This window comes from Podarcis pityusensis (genome assembly GCF_964106645.2).
Source record: "Podarcis pityusensis genome assembly, chromosome: 3".
Taxonomy (NCBI): domain Eukaryota; kingdom Metazoa; phylum Chordata; class Lepidosauria; order Squamata; family Lacertidae; genus Podarcis; species Podarcis pityusensis.
In genome coordinates, this window is record NC_138026.1 from 110,335,189 (window position 1) to 110,356,261 (window position 21,073).

Below are 21,073 nucleotides of genomic sequence, written 5' to 3' on the forward strand. Positions count from 1 at the left end.
GAGATTAAACCCTTTCCTTTCTCCCACCACGCTCCAGAAATAATATCACCTCCATGCTGCACACAGTGATCAGGAAGTTCCCACTGTTCTGTTCCATATCCTTTCATGATTTCAACAGCGACAAATGTAAGGTTCTGCACTTAGGCAGGAAGCAGCAGCTGCACAAATACAGTGGTACCTCGGGTTACAAACACCTTGGGTTACAAATACTTCAGGTTACAGACTCCGCTAACCCGGAAATAGTACCTCGGGTTAAGAACTTTACCTCAGGATGAGAACAGAAATCGTGCGGCGGCAGCAGGAGGCTCCATTAGCTAAAGTGGTGCCTTAGGTTAAGAACGGTTTCAGGTTAAGAACGGACCTCCGAACAAATTAAGTACGTAACCAGAGGTACCACTGTATAAGATGGGGGTGCCTGGTCACCAGCAGTACATGTGGAAAGACTCTAGGGGTCTTAGTAGACCATAATTACCTGCAAGACGGAGCTGTTCCGCCAGGCCTTTGGTCAGGGTTCAGTCTGATTATTTTCTTACCGTATAAGAACAGCATTAAAGAGGCCTCCTAACCCACTCACAGGTCCTTTATAAGACCAGTGGTAACAGTTGGCCCTGGAGAATATTAACCACTCTGAATTTTACCCGTGGACTGCCATCTGTCCAGATTTTAATTTGCTCTGAACTAATTTTAAGATGTATTTTAATTAATTGATTGCCTGTTTTTATGTTCTTATGTTCTTTGTATACTGTGTTAGTTTTATGATGTTAGCCGCCCTGAGCCCGGCTCTGGCTAGAGAGGGCGGGGTACAAATAAAAATTTATTATTATTATTAAGTGGAACTAATACTATTCTGGGCTGCATCAACAGAAGTCTAGTGTCCTGACCAACAGTCCTGCTTTGTTCTGCCTTGGTCAGACCACATCTGGAATACCGTGTCCAGTTCTGGGCACCACAATTACAGAAGGATGTTGACAAGCTGGAATGTGTGCAGGTGAGGGCAACCAAGATGATCAAAGGGAACCAAGCCTTATGAGGAACGGTTGAAGGAGCTGGGTATGTTTAGCCTGGAAAAGAGGAGACTGAGAGGAGATATGATAGCCATCTTCAAATATCTCAAGGGAGGATGGAGTAGGCTTCTGGCGGGTAGGACCCAAACCAATGCGTTCAAATAGCAAGAAAGGAGATTCCAACTTTAAACATCGGGAAGAACTTTTTGACAGTAAGAGCTGTTTGATAGTAGAACAGTCTCCCTTGGGAAGTTTTGGACTCTCTTTCGATGGAGGTTTTAAAGGAGAGGTTCAATAGCCATCTGCCATGGATGCTTTAGTTAAGATTCCTGCACTCCAAGGGGTTGGACTAGATGACCCTCGGGACCCTTTCCAAGTACACAATTCTGTGGTCCTATTCCTTGCCAGTTGAGGCCAACCCAGCAAGCTGCCGGTGAAGCAAAGGTTGCAGACACAACCCTGACAGCTGGCACAGCAGCTACTCTGTCTTGCTCTGTTCTGGCTTTGCTTCAGAAACGTGGCTCAGGAGTTGGTCCAGCTTTCCCTCATCTCGGTTCCCCGCTACTACACCCTGATGTCTCTATTACTTTCCCGAAGCCGCTGGAAATGAAACGAGAACATATTTGCTTTCAGTTTTGTCGTGCATATACATTATCTACATAAGATGCGCAAATGCACTCAAACGGCAAAAGCCCATCTGATAAATATTTCCAAATTGCTTTGTTATCAGTAAAAACTAGGTGTTATGTTATCTGTCACTTTGACGCTCTGGAGCTGACTGTTAGCTCTAAGGGTGCAAGACTGATCATTGTCTTAACTGCTTAGAGGAAAGGACCGCTACCAGCACTAGGCCTTTGCTGCCATGGCAACTGTCTAATAATTCGCCGGGTAACATTTACGTGATAAACAAGCTCAGAAATCACTGTTGACTCACACCAGAAAATAAACCCCCATATGCTTTCCGTTGAACTTTTCTAAACAGGGATCTCTCTACGCAGCTCCGAGGGTTCTGATTCCGCATGAGGAGGTGCTCAATCTTCTCCAAGGAAGTAATAAGATTAAGCAATTTCACCCCTCCCACCACTTCCTAAAGCAACACAATTCATTTTAATATGGGTTTGCACGGTCGGGTGTAGGAGGGAGTGTGTGTGTGTGTGTGGCGAGGCAACGTCTCATCCAGGCACTGTTGTTCTAATGAATTAAGAAACGCATTTGTAACATAGGAGAGCTCCCTGCAGTGCAATCTGTTTAAAGCAGGGGTAAAAGGTAAAGGGTAAAGGTAAAGGGACCCCTGGATGGTTAAGTCCAGTCAAGGGCGAGTATGGGGTTGCAGCGCTCATAATAATAATAATAATAATAATAATAATAATAATAATAATATATTATTTATACCCCACCCATCTGACTGGGTTTCCCCAGCCACTCTGGGCAGCTTCCAACAGAATGTTAAAATACAATAATCTATTAAACATTAAAAGCTTCCCTAAACAGGGCTGCCTTCAGTTGTCTTCTAAAAGTCTGGTAGTTGTTTTTCTCTTTGACATCTGGTGGAAGGGCGTTCCACAGGGTGGGCACCACTACCGAGAAGGCCCTCTGCTTGGTTCTCTGTAATTTGGCTTCTCGCAGTGAGGGAACTGCTAGAAGGCCCTCAGCACTGGGCCTCAGTGTCTGGGCAGAACGATGGGGGTGGAGACGCTCCTTCATCTTGCTTTCAGGCCTAGGGAGCTGGCATTTGGCCATAGACAGCTTTCTGGGTCATGTGGCCAGCATGACTAAACCGCTTCTGGTGCAACGGGACACCGCAACAGAAGCCAGAGCGTGCGGAAATGCTGTTTACCTTCCTGCCACAGTGGTACCTATTTATCTACTCGCACTAGTGTGCTTTCAAACTGCTAGGGCTGGCAGAAGCTGGGGTAGAGCAACGGGAGCTCACCCCGTCGCACGGATCCAAACTGCCGACCTTCCAATCGGCAAGCCCAAGAGGCTCAGTGGTTTAGACCGCAGCACTCCTGCCTGTGGCCCTCCAGGTTTTGATGGATGCTGTCATTTGACAAGCCTCCCAAGTAAATCGTGTTTCTTCCCACTTTGCAGATGCACAACTGAGGCTGCGTGCAAGGCAGATGGCTTGGCGTGCGAGGCCAACCCAGTATGGCCAGTGGGCAGGGACGATGGGAGTTGTAGCCAGCAGTACCTGGAGGGCCACAGGATCTTTGCACCTGATTTAAAAGATGCCAACACTGTTTCCTCACTGCTAGTCCAGGCGACAACTGTGTCCCAGTGTCTGTGAAGGTAACAGCACCCCTCTTCAGGCTTTCCAAACCATGACACAATGAGGCCATCCCACAATGCAGTGCCTGTCATTCTGCTCAATCTGGCCTTTCCTACTAGCTCAATAGTTCTCCAGTTTTCTGTCTCCAGGAAGTCCTTTCCATATCAATGTGTCTGCAGATGATGTTCTGGTGCATTGTGGTCCCCAGACATTCCCCCCCCCCCCCCGTTGATCCTGCTGAATGTATTCCTCTGAATGTATCTCAACTCTCATCTCTCGCTTTTCATCTTGCATGTGGCGAGTCCTGGCATAAAATCTTCGCCTCCATGCAATTAATGAGGGTTTTCCCATTAGCTTCAGAACAGCTAGTATTATAACCCCTGCACTGTTAAACACACTGCCGAGATATGAGATGAAATGCCTTTATTGTTCAGTATTATATTTACCAAACGATTGCCCCGTTTCAGCGTTTGATAAACATCTGATCATTAAATGGTTATTGTCTTCCCGGCATTTGCAAGTGTAAAATGCATTGAAATGATGTCATCTCTATGGAAAGATAGATCTGGTCATTCTTGCCCAGCTAATTGGGTACTTCTAGTAAGACAATAGGAATTGCTATCTCTGATTGGCTTCCAATGGAGACAAAAGACTGGAAGTAGTACAAAAAGGATGGTCTTTCTGGGTGGCTGCCTGATTCTAGCATGAAATGTCCTCTCCCCCAACTAAGGATGAAGAGTTGGGTTAACTTTTGTTCTTTGGGAGCTTCTCATCACCCATCCTTGAAGTCTCTTCCATTCCATTTTCTGTGTTACTGTTTTATATATTTATTTTTTAAATAATATTTATTAATTTTCAACCATTTAAACAAAACAAAACAGAAAAACAAACAAAAAAGAACAAAAAAAGGAAAAAAAGAAAAACATAAAACTAACAAAGCATGACACAAACCATTTCAAACACAGAACAATTTCAATGTCTTATCTTTCATTCCCTTATTTCCACGACCTCCTCACACCTCCCTTTCTGTTTTCCACTTCTATTAATTATTTCAGCAATTCCTTTCCATCTTCCTCTGTTTTCTATCCTATAATTATCTTGACATATTCTAGCCTTATTTTCCCTTTAATACACTATTAATCTGTTTATACTTGATTCCTTATAACATTTCTACTAAAGCCATATAACTCCATTCCAACATTTTTCTAACATTCATTATTTTTACAGTATTTCTATAAATAGTCTTAAACTTTTTCCAATCTTCTTCCACCAGCTCTTCTCCCTGATCTCGGATTTCTGCCAGTCGTTTCCGCCAATTCCATATAGTCCATCAACTTCATCTGCCATTCTTCCCGAATGGATAAATCTTGTGTCTTCCAGTACTTCACAATGAGTATTCTTGCTGCTATTGTTGCATACATGAAACAAATTCTATCCTTCTTTAACACCAATTGGCCGACCATGCCCAGGAGAAAGGCCTCTGGTTTCTTCAAAAGGGTATATTTAAATACCTTTTTCATTTCGTTATGAATCATCTCCCAGAGTGTCTTAATCCTTGGGCATGTCCACCAAAGGTGAACTCTAATCCTCAAATTTGTCTGTTTTTCCTTAAGTTCAGTCATAGCAAGAGTCAACTTATGTTCATGAAATTGCCTCTGTAGGGCTGGGGCTCTCTTTCTCTTTCTCTCCAGTTGTGTTACTTTACCTTCAGCAGCAACAGCTTTTTCCCTGACTTCCTCCACAGCTTGCCATATCAAAATAGGTTCTTGTATCAATTTCTGGGTGGTTTCTGTATTGGTATTATCCATACTCCCTGCATTCAAGTCAACCTCAGCAATTGAAACATCCACTTTCGCATTTATCATGTCCATTTTCCTGAGAAGCTGATCCAATGAGTTATTTATCTTATATAATGCAGCCACCAAAGCCTCTTCTGTCGACATTCCTCTTGGTTTCAAATATACTAGTACAACGACAGCAACAAAAAGAACAGGAGGGCCTAATGATAGACCTCTCCTGGATTGTTACCAAGTCCTCCCAGACCTTAATGTTTTGTCAGCAGTTGACTGGTCTGTTTTTCCTCTTCCATTTACCATAACATTTAAAAGATTCAAGGTCAGTCCCAGAGTCTCACGGTTTTTAACTTGCAGCTGGAAATTCCCCTAGTCCAACTCTTGTAAGGTAACCGGTTCCAAAGGCTTCCACTAGGGGGAAACAGTTTCTATTTGTAATAGTCAATAGTATCCTCTTTTAAACAATCTAAAATTAGTTTCAAATTAGTTTCAATTTTCAGTTACTTTTACTCCTTTTTAAAGCAGCCGGAGACAGTAGAAACAATGTATTTCTCTTATTTAGCTAGCTGTCAATGAACGTTCTAAGCGCTGTCAATGAACATTCCAAAAGACGTCAGTCCTACTAGCAGCCCGTTTCCAGGGTCAGAGCGGCAGTGTTTTAAGTCTCTTCGCTCTCTCCCGCAGGCATACTCAATCCGCAACTTCCCCCTCTCTTCTCCTGCCTCCAAGAGGGGGTTTAATGTTCTTTACCGTTGGAAATTTGATCTTTTACAAAAGACCTTCCAGGACTCCAGCTTGCAACTTCATTGCCTCAGTCTATTTACAAAAGGGGAAGGCGGACTTCCTGTTTTGAACCTCCCCGTTACGGTACCAAAATAAACCTTTAGAAATCCAATTCTTCCGCTTCAGTTCTACTCACGGGTAATTACTTTAAAGTCAAATTGTCCACAGGAAAAGGTCAGCGCTCTCCGGCAACAGCTATGCGGCTTCGATCCGTGGAAGAAGCAGATGATTCGATGCACCGCGCCGCTCAACCCACGTCGCTCCAGAGCCCCCAAAACCGGGGTTCCCCGCAAGTGGAGGAGGCGCAAAAGGTGCCCGCCAAATCCCACGTTCACAGGCTTCTCCCGCCTGTGATTTTAACGGGTCTCCGCCTCGCCATGGCGGCCAGACCCAGATTCCCACGGAGCGGATTCCTCCCAGTCAGAGGAATTCCGCCATTACCGGAGGCGCCTCCCCGGAAGTCCCTCTGTGTTACTGTTTTAAAATACAGTGGTACCTCGGGTTAAGAACTTAATTCGTTCTGGAGGTCTGTTCTTAACCTGAAATGGTTCTTAACCTGAGCTACCACTTTAGCTAATGGGGCCTACCGCTGCCACTGTGACGCTGGAGCACGATTTCTGTTCTCATTCTGAAGCAAAGTTCTTAACCCGAGGTACTATTTCTGGGTTAGCGGAGTCTGTAACCTGAAGCTTCTGTAACCCTAGGTACCAGTGTGTGTGTGTGTGTGTGTGTGTGTGTGTGTGTGTGTATGAAAAAATCAGTATTTTCTTACATATATTTATATTGTTTTATGTAAATCGCTTAGAGGGCTTTTTCTTTTTTTTTACTGGGTCTGATCTATATTTTGAAGAGTGGTTTGTCCATACATGCGTCTTTCTGTCCATCTGTTCTCCATAGGTTACTTGACCTCCTTTTTTGGCGCATATTTGGTCATCTCTCAATATATTATTGCCAAACTCTGCACACGGGTTCTAAAGGTTGAGGTTGTCATCAATGTTTGGATGCCAGACGCCATTTTGAATCAATATGGCAGATTGAAACGTGCTGTTTAACCAGGCCTTTCACAGTTAAGGTTCTTTTTGCGGGGCCCACCTCTTCAGTTTGGTTTAGCCTGTACTGTAGTGCTTTTGTCTCGAATTGTTTTACTCATGTGTGTTTTTCAATACCTGCATAAACTATTTCCCCCTGTTTTTCTTTTTATATGATTATAGTGCTGTAATCCACCCTGCAGATTAATGGTCAAGCCAGGTGAGAAATCTTACAAATAAATAAATATTCTGCAGAATGTAGGTTGTTTTCATGGAAATTGGACCTCATGACCCCCAAGGCCTCCGTCTGCTCCCGATACTGCTATTCTACAAATTCACAACTAAAATCCAATACTACATCTGAGTACTTCGAAATGTGCTGCTTTGCCTGCCTTCTCAGTCACTGCAATTCTCTTCATTTCACATCAACATGAAACAAGCTTGGTCCACCATGAAGTCCCAGTGGGGACATCCCTTCTTAAAAGATGACACACTGTATTAACCTTCACTTAACATCTGCTCGTACTGAAGCCAGATGTAACCAGCTCCCCCCAATGCACATTATGTAATTAGCAGCGATCTTATTGAGTTTCTCAAACAGAAAATTTCATAAGCCTGGAACAAGGAACACTATAATGCAATCTCCATGTAAGAAATTTAGAAAAGGACTGCCACCCATAGACTAAAATTAATATAGCACAATGGATGTGCATTTATCACCAGAGGAATAGGCCAAACGCAGCTTTTGCAGAGAGGCAAAAATGGCCACAGTGGCCCTTGGGCTACTTACACACCATATGTTTAAATCACTTTGCTCCTGTCCAAGAAACTGTGGTTTGCTAAGGGTGCTGGGAATTGTAGCTCTGTAAAGGGTAAACTACAGTTCCCAGAATTCTTTCAGGAAAGCTGTGTGCTTTTTAAATGTTTGGTGTATACACAGCCTGGAAGATCACAGTGTCAGATAGAGTTTAATCGTGGAAGATTGCTTTTTCAGAATGATATTGAATATATTATAATAATAATAATTTATTATTTATACCCTGCCCATCTGGCTGGGTTTCCCCAGCCACTCTGGGCGGCTTCCAACAAAACACTAAAATACAATAACTTATTAAACATTAAAAGCTTCCTAAACAGGGCTGCCTTCAGATGTCTTCTAAAAGTTTGGTAGTTATTTTTCTCTTTGACATCTGATGGGAGGGCGTTCCACAGGGCGGGCGCCACTACCGAGAAGGCCCTCTGTCTGGTTCCCTGTAACTTGACTTCTCGCAGCGAGGGAACCGCCAAAAGGCCCTCTGTGCTGGGCCTCAGTGCCCGGGCAGAACGATGTGGGCACTTAGAGTGTGGGGGAGGGTATGGGGTAGGGGAAACATCTCTGGTGGGGGGGAATGTAATGCTCATTCTGCAGTAGTTTGTCCACCAGTGGTCCCCATCCTGCACTCTGCTCTCACCTATGGCTCCTAGAAGCTGTCAGCATGCGACATTGGCCACACTCCAGGGAATGACTTCAACTGGCTGGCTCAACCAGAAGAGGGTAGCCAATGGGCCTCAAACCCTCAGTGAGTTAGGGACTTCCCCTGCATGTGAAGACAGGCTCTGGCAGATTGTGTGAACGAGACCAATAGTGGGTCCAACAGTCAAGAAGGCGGTTTCTGCACATCCTATAGGGACAGATGCACTCATCAACCAGAGAAAGTAACCCATATAGATGGAGGAAAACTCTGATCCTAAACTTCCACTGCCTTTCAGGATATATTCAGGAGAAGAAAAAGGATAAGGAGTAAACCCTACACAAATCTAGAGGGGAGCCCCTAAGGTGGTTGGATGGTGCCTTGTATGACTCCTTCTGACAACTTCTGCAGCCAAGATGATACCCAATGTATTGCTTGCTTTTCTTTGGACCACATCAGCAAGGCCGAGAGAGGGAGGTCTTGTTATGTGGGCAACCCAGTACCTCCATACACACTGCTTAGGCTTGCGCCCCAGGGGGGTCAATTTGGTGATGCTAATACAGTGGTTTGACTTCACCCCCAGAGGTGCATTCCATTGTCTCTTGAGACAGACAGGTGCCAACTATTACGATTACTGTTTCAGGTGTGGAGGGACAGTTAGGTTCTCCAAATAAGTTCTGACCCTGGCTAAAAAAAAATTGGCTAAATTTCTCATGTGGAAGGGGAAGTTCACACCTCTTCCTGGTGTTTACATCAGATTTTAGCTAAAGCAACAATGGCATTGCTAGTGAATTTGGAGGTTCCTCCCCAGTGAAAATATCTGTGGGATTTCATGAGTGCTCCAATAAGAATCTTATCATAAGATTTAGGGGAGTGAGGAAAAGGTCCGCAGGCTGAGGAGATTTGCACATTCGTACGGGTGGGTGCGTTCACCAACCTGCTAAGTCTTTTCATATCAGCTGAAAGCCAAGTCATTTTTCCTAGTGAACAGCTGCAAGCCGTTGAAAATGAGGGTGGTGGAAGAAGAAAGCTGATCATTTATTCCTTGCAAACACAAACTCTGCCTCTCCTGCTGCAGTACTTTAGGAATATATAGAAGATCTGTGCTTGTGTGTGTGTGTGTGTGTGTGTGTGTGTGTGTGTGTGTGTTGGGGGTGTAAGCATGCTTTCCCATAGCAGTACTATTTTACATAGATTGCTCAATTTGAACTTTATTCCCCGGGAGGTGAAATTAATGTGATCTCATGCAGGAGGAAAAAGGGAGGATGTTTTGGAAGCAGCGTTTGAAAAGGTGCCCATTACTCCTTCATACAGGTGGCTTCCTGGGCAATCTGCAGAAGAGAGTTTGGTGTGCGTCGACATCAATTTGCATGCTACTAAATTTATGGAGCATGAAGCGATCAAGTGCTTAAAGAAAACATGATGCAACAGCAAAAGGAAACCACTAGTAAGAGGGCCTGCTGATGGTTCAAAAGCATGCCAGTGCAAGTAGATAAATAGGTACCACTGCAGCGGGAAGGTAAACAGCATTTCTGTGTGCTCTGGCTTACGTCACAGTGTTCTGTTGTGCCAGAAGCAGTTTAGTCCTGCTGTGTGTGGACAAAGCTGTCTGTGGACAAACACCGGCTCCCTCGGTCTGAAAGCGAGATGAGCACTGCAACTCCATAGTCGCCGTTGTCTGGACTTAATCATCCAGGGTTCCTTTACTTTTTACCTTTACGATGGTTCACCCGATCGTAATTGTCATGGGCTGTCTGTAAAGTGTATAGTCCATGTTAACCTCTTAAAGTCCCACCACAACAGCCACAAGATTTATTGCAGCCTTGATAGGGAATGCTCTCTTTCACCTCACTGATAAATTGCCATTTGATTATCTATTTCAGTAATTTTTTTGCCTGATGTTCTTCAGATGTTGTTGGGACTCCAACTCCCATCAGCCCCAGCAGACATGGCCAATGGCAAAAGGTTGCAGGAGTTGAAATCCAACCACGGGGGGGCACCTCTTTGTCCCTCTTTTCTGCACACATTGACACTTGTCAACACCCTTCCTAAATTGTGATGCCCAGAATTGGACACAGTATCCCAGGTGTGGTCTCACAAAGGCAGAATAGGAACAAAACAATTCGAGAACTGGATTTTGCTGGGATGCTTTGTGGCGCTTCTGCCGTGCATAAACAGAACAAACAGTGCTGTTGATTTCAGGGCTATGATCAGCTATTAAATGTAATGTGAACTGAATATATAAGCAAGGGCTATAAACGAAATGGGGGTTATTAAACGAACGTTCCTTTTATGGATCTGCGCCTTTGTGCATGTCATCAAACAAAGGCTGATGGACTTCAGGTATACAGAATTCAATTGTAATTGTTCTATAAAAAGTGGGAGATGGACATTTTTAAAAGCTGGAGGAATTGAAGAAGGAAGGAAGGAAGTCTTCTTGTGTTGGAACAACGGGGCAGCTTCAGGAGGCATCTGGGACTACATAAAATGAGTCTGGGAGCTGCAGACAGCAGGTGCTATAGGGAGAACTTGCCCCATCTTCTCAACCCACCACATTCAGCCATTAGCTAAGGAGGAAGGGGTTGCTTAGAAGGTGTGCATTCATACTACAACAAATGAAAAACTGAAGCAGAGGGACCCCATTCATTTCAATCTTCATTCATTATGAAACAAATGTTATTGGTAACTAATGGTTATGAATTGGGTTCGTTTCTCCCCATTCATTTCCATCTGACTGTTTTAGTTTTCAAGATGACCCGGATGTTGTGATCTGTCAGGGGTGTGGAGACTACCATTTTTTGTGTCTGCCACTATTTCCCCCAGAATTCCCTTTGTCCCAGAACGATCAAATAAAACAGCAGGTATTGAAATTGGCTCTGCTAACTATTGCCACCACTCTAAATACACACACACACACACACACACACACACACACATTTAAGGAAGAAAAAGTTACAAAGGAAAATTACGCAACAAGGCAAATGTGTTATTAACAAAGGCACACCAGATCAAACGTGAATTTTTAAAAATCAGCAGTGAAACAGACAGGGCATTTAATAACAAAAATGACTGTAATTATGGACCTCTTCCCACTCCACCCCACCCCTCGCTACCCTTGTATCCCATTCCCCCCCCCCCCCGAGAAATCAGGCTGGCAAATCCATGGCTCTCCAATTGATCAAGTGGGGTGAAGTAACCTAAATATATTTCTACTCTATCTCTAGCTCAGCGGCAGAACACCTTCTTTGCACGCAGAAGGTCCTTGGTTCACTTCCTGGCATCTCCAGGTTGGACAGGGAGTCTCTCCAACCTGAAATTCTGGAAAGCCAGCTGCCAGTCAGTGCAGGGAATGCTGAACTACATGGAGAGATGCTATAAGACAGTGGTTCTCAACGGGTGTGGGGCACCTCGCTGGTGTGGCAGGAGAGGATGGCAAGTGTGGTGGGAAGACTCAAGGACAATCAATACAGGTGGCGGCCATTTTGCGTGCATCCAATTGACATGTGAATGCTGAGGCGTGGGTCCCTTTGGACTTGGAAGAGGGCAGAACTGGGACAGAATGGGGGAGGACACACAGGGTGGAATGGCACAGGGCAGGCTTATGCCGGAAACGGAACCCCCATGCAAAATGGTTGGCGCCAGTATTATATTTTGGGAATCATTTGTGTTTTTATGTAGCTGCACTGTTTTATCCTTTTTGGATGTCCCATGATAATATCATAAAGTACTTGTGTTCTATGTTATAAATCAAGCCCGGCCATAAGTTGTTACTTTTCATTTTCCAATGTATTTCCTATCAAAATATTAATAATAATAATTGGTGTGGAGCAAGCAAATTTTGATGCTGAAAGTAATAATAATAATAATAATAATAATAATAATAATTTATTATTTATACGCCGCCCATCTGGCTTCGAACAAAAGATTAAAAATACATTAAAACACCAGTCATTAAAAACTTCCCCAAGTGGCCTGGGGGCGGGGGGAGAACCACTGGTATAAGGTCGCTTCTTGTGATCCTATGTGCAGTTTAAAATGTCAAAGCACGGTCTCCATGGCAGGATTTGTGGTGCCTCATTGTAATCCAGGATTTGCATGAAGCCACGGCAGAATAGGGGAGAAAAAGTGAAGCCAGGTTGCACAATGGGTTATGGCATGGGAGCAAAAAGAGTGGTTTGAAACTATAGCAAAAATCTGAGTAAAGTAGGGATGGAGGGAAATTGTGGTTTAAACAAGCAGAGAGGTTTTAGTATGGTATGAAGGTACTATGAGATATCTGAGGGCTTCTCATCCTCCATCTCTCTCACAAGAGGCAGCTAAGGATTAGAAGAGGGAGAAGTCTGGTTATAGTTAGAAGGGAGAGATTCTGGAAGTGGGCGGAAGTAGCTGCTTTAAGCAATGAGAAATGTTTGAGTAAAGTTAGGTTGGAGTGATGTATGGAAGTGAGAGCTGGACCATAAAGAAGGCTGATCACCGAAGAATTGATGCTTTTGAATTATGGTGCTGGAGGAGACTCTTGAGAGTCCCATGAACTGCAAGAAGATCAAACGCATCCATTCTTAAGGAAATCACCCCTGAGTGTTCACTGGAAGGACAGATCGTGAAGCTGAGGCTCCAATACTTTGGCCACCTCATGAGAAGAGAAGACTCCCTGGAAAAGACCCTGATGTTGGGAAAGATTGATGGTTGGACAGTGTTCTCGAAGCTACCAGCATGAGTTTGACCAAACTGCAGGAGGCAGTGGAAGACAGGAGTGCCTGGCGTGCTCTGGTCCATGGGGTCACGAAGAGTCGGACAGGACTAAATGATTAAACAACAACAACAAGGTTGGAGAAACACTGAGGGGGGGGAGAGGGGGGATTTTAAGCAGTGGTAGAGGTTTGTGACACTGAGGGGGGAGTGAAAATTTAAGACAAGGTTTAAGTACAGCAAGAAGGGAGTTGGGAAAGGCCGGTCCCTCTCACCAGTCTGGCTGCCACATTCTGGATTAGTTGTAGTTTCTGAGTCACCTTTGAAGGTAGTCCCATGTAGAGCATGTTCCCGTAGTCCAAGCAGGAGATAACCAGGGCATGTACCACTCTGGTGAGAAAGTGCGCAGACAGGTAGTGTCTCAGCTGATGTACCAAATGGAATTGGTAGACAGCCACCCTGGACACAGAATTAACCTGCACCTCCATGGAAAGCTGTGAGTACAAAATGACTACTGGCGTTTGGTTCCTGGAAAGCTGATCAAAAGGGAATGTGTCCCATCAGCTTATAAAGGTTGCCCACCCCTGCCTTAATAGTATTATAGCTCTATTGCTATTTTCTGCTAGTAGCATCCACTTACCCATTTCTGCAATGCGCTTTTTATTTCCTCCATACTGTCAAGCCAATGGTAACGAGAGTCAAAACAAATTAAGCATTGTTGGCTGGGTTAGCCTTTTGCCATTACATTGCTGCTTTCTGAATGCAGAACAGGCTTTTTCGAAAACCCTTGAGGATCCACCAAATGCATTATGCTTGCAAAAATAAATCTTCATTTTCCATAATAATTTGTAAACCATTGGCTGCTGTTTTGACAGGGCTTTTTTTTTTTTTTTTAGCCTTTACATCTGGAAGGGGAGCAATGTTTTTGATGGTGTCTTCTGCATGCCAAAAAACCCAGGGGTTGTTTGGAGAGAAAAAAAACCACGCACACAATAGAAATTAAACCATAGTGGAAGCACAGAGATAAAACACTGACACAGTAATCATTTCCAGCGGCCTGGGAATTGCTCAAATGCAGACCCATCTTCGATGGAACATGCACTAAACTTGCAAATGAGCTGAACGTCGGGTTTTAAGAATTCAGACGGGTTCCTGACATTAACATATGCTTATAGTAGAGTTCTGTTATCCATCTTATTATATCACAAGGGCCTGGGTTTTCAAAGCATGTCAAGCCAGAGATTCTGAGGATGTGCATTCCATACAGACTAATTTGGCCTTCATTAAAAGAAGAAGAAGAAGAAGAAGAAGAAGAAGAAGAAGAAGGCTGGAGCAATGGGAATTCCAGGAAGCCAAAGTGGCTAAACTACGATCCAGAATGCCATGATAACATGCCGCTCTCGGAATCGATGCTCCCAGATTCAGCAGACTAATGTCTGAATAATGGCTATGCTCTTTCCAAAACGTAGCTCTGTGGCAGAGAAGCTCCTTTGCATGCAGAAGGTCCCAGGTCCAATCCCAAGCATCACCAGGTGGGGCGGAAGGAAACCCTACCTGAAACCACAGATAGTAATAGTAATAGTAATTTATTATTTGTACCCCGCCCATCTGGCTGGGTTTCCCCAGCCACTCTGGGCGGCTTCCAACAAAGATTAAAAATACATTAAAATGTCACACATTAAAAACTTCCCTGAACAGGGCTGCCTTCAGATGTCTTCTAAATGTCAGGTAGTTGTTTATCTCTTTGACATCTGATGGGAGGGCGTTCCACAGGGCAGGTGCCACTACCGAGAAGGCCCTCTGCCTGGTTCCTTATAACCTCACTTCTCGCAGGGAGGAAACCGCCAGAAGGCCCTCAGCGCTGGACCTCAGTGTAGGGCAGAACGATGGGAGTGGAGACATCTCCCTCCATCTCCCAGAACCTGGCAGCCTTAAAAGTAGGAGAGCAAAGAGCTCAAAGACAGAGGGCACTTAGTGGCACTCGTAGAAGAGGTGATGATGATGACAAATGAAGAAGTGGGAGAGACAGGGGGTGGAGATTCACTCGAGACAACGCCATTATCCAAGAGGCTGGGTTCTATAGCCTCTCTGTGTAATATTGAAATAAAAAAGGACGGTACAGAACTTTTCCTTGTGTTTAGACTTTCCTGGGCAACCTATTGTTGTGGACAATACTGATCTAGATGAAACGATGGCTTGACTCGGTGTAAGGCATCTTCCTATGTTCCACCAGGAGAAGGAGATGTTGGTGACAGCAGAGGTGGCCACTCTCAAAAGTCTCGAACTTTTTTGAGGAGGGAGGTATCTGTAGATAGTGTTAGAATTCCTGCTCCATGATTGCAGTCATGGGATTTTTGTCTATCACATGACGGTATATATTTTGACTCTACAGAGTGGGAAGTGACGGAGACAGGATGTTTGTGTTACTGTGTTCCGTGAAGTGGGACTGTTGTACTTTGTTCTTTTTCTCTTTGCTGTCTGAAGCTAGAGAGAGGGGGAGCCATGTTGCAATGCTCCATGTGTGTTTATACGTAAATGAAGTAGATTAGCCAAAATGCTGAGTTGCTGAGGCCTGTCACGCGAACTGCAAAGACTCTGTGGATCCCTAAGTGTGCTGATGTCTGTTGGCATCGGTCGCTGTGATGTTCGGGCAGAAGAAAGCTTTTGAAGCTCCCAAACGATTGACCAGGAGGGAGAGAACATGCCAGTCGGGCATGTGTCTCTAACCAAGGTCCTACTCGAGTGTAGGCTGAATTCCTGACAGATAGGACTTGTGGTGACTCCTGTCCACCAGGTAGGGCTTGGAGAAACCAATGGTCTGACTCCATATGAGGCAGCTCCTGTGCTGCTAATGAGCAAACATTCAGTCCTCAGGTAGCTGGCAGAGTAGAGGATGGCACAGAGGAGGAATAGGCACACACCGCCTCCCCAAGACTCCCCATGTGCACTGAAGAGCCAACCTGCCTCTGCTTAGAACCGTTTGATTTCCACAGTACGTTTAGCAAATGCCGAGTTGTAATTGAATATCTGTGAAACTGCATATTATGCAAATATGTTCATTATGATTCATCGCGTTACAATGGAGAGTAAATGAATTGATTATTATATGACACTTAAAAATAAATAGGACTATACTCTCCTAACTCCCCAACTGAAGGATTTGCTTCCAACGACGCACGTTTTGTTGCTGCGTCTGCCAGAAACAATAAAATTGAGGAGGGGGTGAATTACATACAATAGGAAGGGCTCTTTGCCTTGCCAATGAGCTTGCAAATCAGGGTCTTCTCCAAAGGCCAACTGTGAGATGTATGTGGTGTAACCTGTTCTGTTAACGTAAGGATTTCTGCTTGCGCAATGGAAGTCCCCCTCTTTCCACTTCTTGTGTGTCCCCTAAATCTGTTCTGTGGATTTACCCAACTCTCTGTGCAGGGGTACATTTTTACTCTCCCCCTCCTTTAATTATTTCTGAAGGGAGGGGGAGGTCACATAAGGTATCTCATTATTATTATTATTATTATTATTATTATTATTATTATTATTTTATTATTTATGCCCCACCCATCTGGCTGAGCTTCCCCAGCCATTCTGGGCAGCTTCCAACAAAATATTAAAATACAATAGTCTATTAAACATTAAAAGCTTCCCTAAACAGGGCTGCCTTCAGATGTATTCTAAAAGTCTGGTAGTTGTTTTTCTCTTTGACGTCTGGTGGGAGGGCGTTCCACAGGGCAGGTGCCACTACCGAGAAGGCCCTCTGCCTGGTTCCCTGTAACTTGGCTTCTCGCAGCGAGGGAACCGCCAGAAGGCCCTCAGCACTGGACCTCAGTGTCTGGGCAGAATGATGGGGGTGGAGACGCCCCTTCAGGTATACTGGACCAAGGCCGTTTAGGGCTTTAAAGGTCTTTAAATACTCTCCAGAAGCCACTATAAGCAGCCCAAGAGAGGAGACCAGCAGTGGCAGCCATGGAGAGGCAGCGGGATATTCCTTGGGTGCTCTCACGGCTGTCACTGCATCCTCATCCCCAAGCTCGACAGTGGTGGCAATGGCAGGTGAAATAGGGACATTCCGGGATCAAATCAGAAGCCAGGATGCAGGACCGGATTTCGGTTTGATGAGGTCCTAAGCTACTGAATGTAATGGGACCCTTTACATGTCTAGCTGTCCTTTGTCAACAACAAATGGTCGCTGTTTTTTGTGTTGAATATATGCTATATGGTAATTTATGGACCTAATAGGTATCTAAAGCCATTTGCACATGCAGAATGTAGGCACCCTATATATAGAAATGAGCAAACCAGTGATATTTCAGAGAGCAGGCTAACAGGCGGGGCCCATAACGTACACCATAGGAGCCTGCACAACACAAAACAAAACACTGTTGCTGTATGTAGGTTTTATTTTATTTGTTTTTTATCTTATCTTTTGGAAATATACATCCAGGGATTTTTTTTTCCTTTCAATTTTTGGGGGCCTAAGCTATAGCTTATTTAGCTTATACATAAATCCGGCACTGCCAGGATGGCTTTCATTTTCCAGGACTGTCCCTGAAAAATGGGGACAGTTGGAGGGTATGACACCTATCAGACAGATTACATACTTCTCTGAATTTAGTGATGCAGTTTCAGACCTAAATAGTGTACACCAAAAAATATGCATTTTACTTTTTTTAAAAAATGCATTGTTTAGTCGTTTAGTTGTGTCCGACTTTTCGTGACCCCATGGACCAGAGCACGCCAGGCACTCCTGTCTTCCACTGCCTCCCACAGTTTAGTCAAACTCATGTTGGCAGCTTCAGGAACCATCTCGTCCTCTTTCGTCCCCTTCTCCTTGTGCCCTCAATCTTTCCCAACATCAGGGTCTTTTCCAGGAAGTCTTCTCTTCTCATGAGGTGACCAAAGTATTGGAGCATCAGCTTCACGATCTGTCCTTCCAGTGAGCTCTCAGGGCTGATTTCCCTCAGAATGGATAGGTTTGATCTTCTTGCAGTCCATGGGACTCTCAAGAGTCTCCTCCAGCGCCATAATTCAAAAGCATTAATTCTTCAGCGATCAGCCTTCTTTATGGTCCAGCTCTCACTTCCATACATCACTACTGGGAATACCATAGCTTTTACTATACGGACCTTTGTTGGCAAGGTGATGTCTCTGCTTTTTAGGGAAACGTACTGAAAAGCATTGGAAGCCTTATTTTACAGAAGAAGTGTCAACAAAATGCAGACAATTCGATTTACATGTGGGTTTTTCATCTGTAAAAAATAATGAGATGGGATAGACATGCCATTTCCTACCGCTCATCCTTCTGTTGTCTGCTGAATTTTTCTAAATTTGCAGCTATTTAGGAACCGAAAATTGTGATGAGAAGTTAGCAGGAATAGAATTGGAGCTGCCCCGACCTATGGGCTTTATTGCTTACAATCCTGAAATCGTGTTTGTAGGCCGTTGTTTGCTGAGACTCAAACAATGCATAATAATTTACACATGTGATTACATTCTGAATTCTATCTCGACTTGCAAATAGAAGGGGGGGGGAATGAAACACCCCTTGAAAATACATTTGTCTTTTGTTGATGCTAGCGAGGCAATTAGAGGCTCTCCCCAAAAATATGAGGCAGAAGATATCAAGTAAAAATGTGCCATCCTGCAGGACATTTAACCACAACTGGGAAGTGAACGATAAAAAGAGCAGAAAAGAACACAAAAGAAAATAGGAATGACATTAGTGTTGAATTTGCCGATGCTATCGCTCCCCGTTGTTTTTCTTAGGTTTTCTGAAACTCCCCACAGAAAATTACATTGTACAGGCTAAAGATTTGTTTGTCTGTTTCCAGTTTTGTTTTGTTTGCAAATATTCACACTGGTATTAGCTTCCTGCATATAAAGCTACTTTTTCCTTCCTAAAGGCAAATATGCAAAAGGCCCCAGTGATATTCTCTTTGGACTTCGTTTAGATTAAATTGTTGTGTCCGAGATCACCAAGATAAAAAGGAGTCTTCACTCGGCTACCATCAGCATTGTCTTTTTCTGGGATTTTTTTTAATTTTTAAAAATCTTATTAAAAGAAGAAGAAGAAACAGAGTCCAGGGAATAAACCTCCAGTTTGTGCTATGAGTAATGATTTTCTACCAGGGCTTGGGCCAAAAGTTTGGTTATTTCAAAGGGCCAAACTGGTTGCATAGATGCAATTAACAGGCACAAAAATAACTAGTAGCCACAGAGAAGTTGGAGCAAGTTGGAGCTGTGGGGATTTGGGAAAGGAAGAGTCCATAGAACAGCAATGGGAGCTCTTTCTTGCTCTCATGACTCTATCCAGACACACCGTCTCTGGCCAGCCTCTCCTGTTCTCCCCAGGACACCCACTTTACCAGTATTGGTTTGCACCCTGTTTGTTTTCAGCTTTCAGATATTTCAGTGCAAAGCCTCAGCCAGTATTAGGGATCGGGAAATAAATTCGTTCAGTTTGCATGTTAATTGCAAGGTAATTTGGACTTCACGAAATAATATGAGAACCAAAGTGTGACCGCCATTTGAATTTTGCACTTCTCTGAATTTGGTGGTGCACTTTCTACAACCCAGGGTATATGGGAATTCAAGTAAAGTTACTTCTTACAAGTAAATTTACTTGAATTCTGGGGTGTGGGGGCTGTTAGGGGAGGGATACTACCTCTGGTAGGGAACGTGTTGTGCTCCTCCTTGGGTAGTTTGTCCTCCTTTGGTCCCCACCCACTCATCTCTCTGGCTCCTAGAAGCTGGTGATAATAATAATAATAATAATAATAATAATAATAATAATAATAATTTATTATTTGTACATCACCCATCTGGCTGGGCTTCCCCAGCCACTCTGGGCAGCTTCCAACAAAGATTAAAAATACATTAAAATGTCACTCATTAAAAACTTCCCTGAACAGGGCTGCCTTCAGATGTCTTCTAAATGTCAGGTAGTTGTTTATCTCTTTGACATCTGATGGGAGGGCATTCCACAGGGCGGGTGCCACTACCAAAAAGGCCCTCTGCCTGGTTCACTGTAGCTTTGCTTCTAGCAGTGAGGGAAGTGCCAGAAGGCCCTCAGCGCTGGACCTTAGTGTCCAGGCAGAACGATGGGGGTGGAGACACTCCTTCAGGTATACTGGGCTGAGGCCGTTTAGGGCTTTAACGATCAACACCAACACTTTGAATTCTGCTCAGAAACATACTGGGAGCCAATGTAGGTCTTTCAGGACCGGTATTATATGGTCTTGGCGCTTGCCCCCAGTCACCAGTCTAGCTGCCGCATTCTGGATTAGTTGTAGTTTCTGGGTCACCTTCAAAGGTAGCCCCATGTAGAGTGCATTGCAGTAGTCCAAGCGGGAGATAACCAGAGCATGCACCACTCTGGCAAGACAGTCCACAGGAAGGTAGGGGTCTCAGCCTGTGTACCAGGTGGAGAGGGTACACAGAATTGCCCTGGACACAGAATTACCTGCACCTCCATGGACAGCTGTGAGTCCAAAATGACTCACAGGCTGCACACCTAGTCCTTCAGGGGCACAGTTACCCCATTCAGGACCAGGGAGTCCTCCAGACCAGCCTGCCCCCTGTCCCCCAAGAATAATACTTCTGTCTTGTCAGGATTCAGCCTCAATCCATTAGCCGCCATCCATCCTCCAACCACCTCCAGGCACTCACACAGGACCTTTACTGCCAACATGCAACAGTGGCCACACTCTGGGAAAAAGCTTCAACTGGCTGGCTAAACCAGGTGGGGGTACCTGATGGGTCTCAAATGGTGAGTTAGGGATTTGCCCTGCATGTGAAGACAGGCTCTGTCAGATTGAGCGGATGAGACCAATAGTGGGTCCAGTGGTCAAGAAGGAGGTTTCTGCATGTGCTATAGAGGGAAGTGGGGGGCCAATGGGACTTGCCAACCTGGGAAGGTAGGCCATCTAGAAGGTAAACTCTGATCCTAAACCTCCATTGCCTTATGGGATATGTTCAGGAGAAGAAAAAGGCTAAGATAGCCTACACAACAAAGGTCTGTATAGTTAAAGCTATGGTTTTCCCAGTAGTGATGTATGGA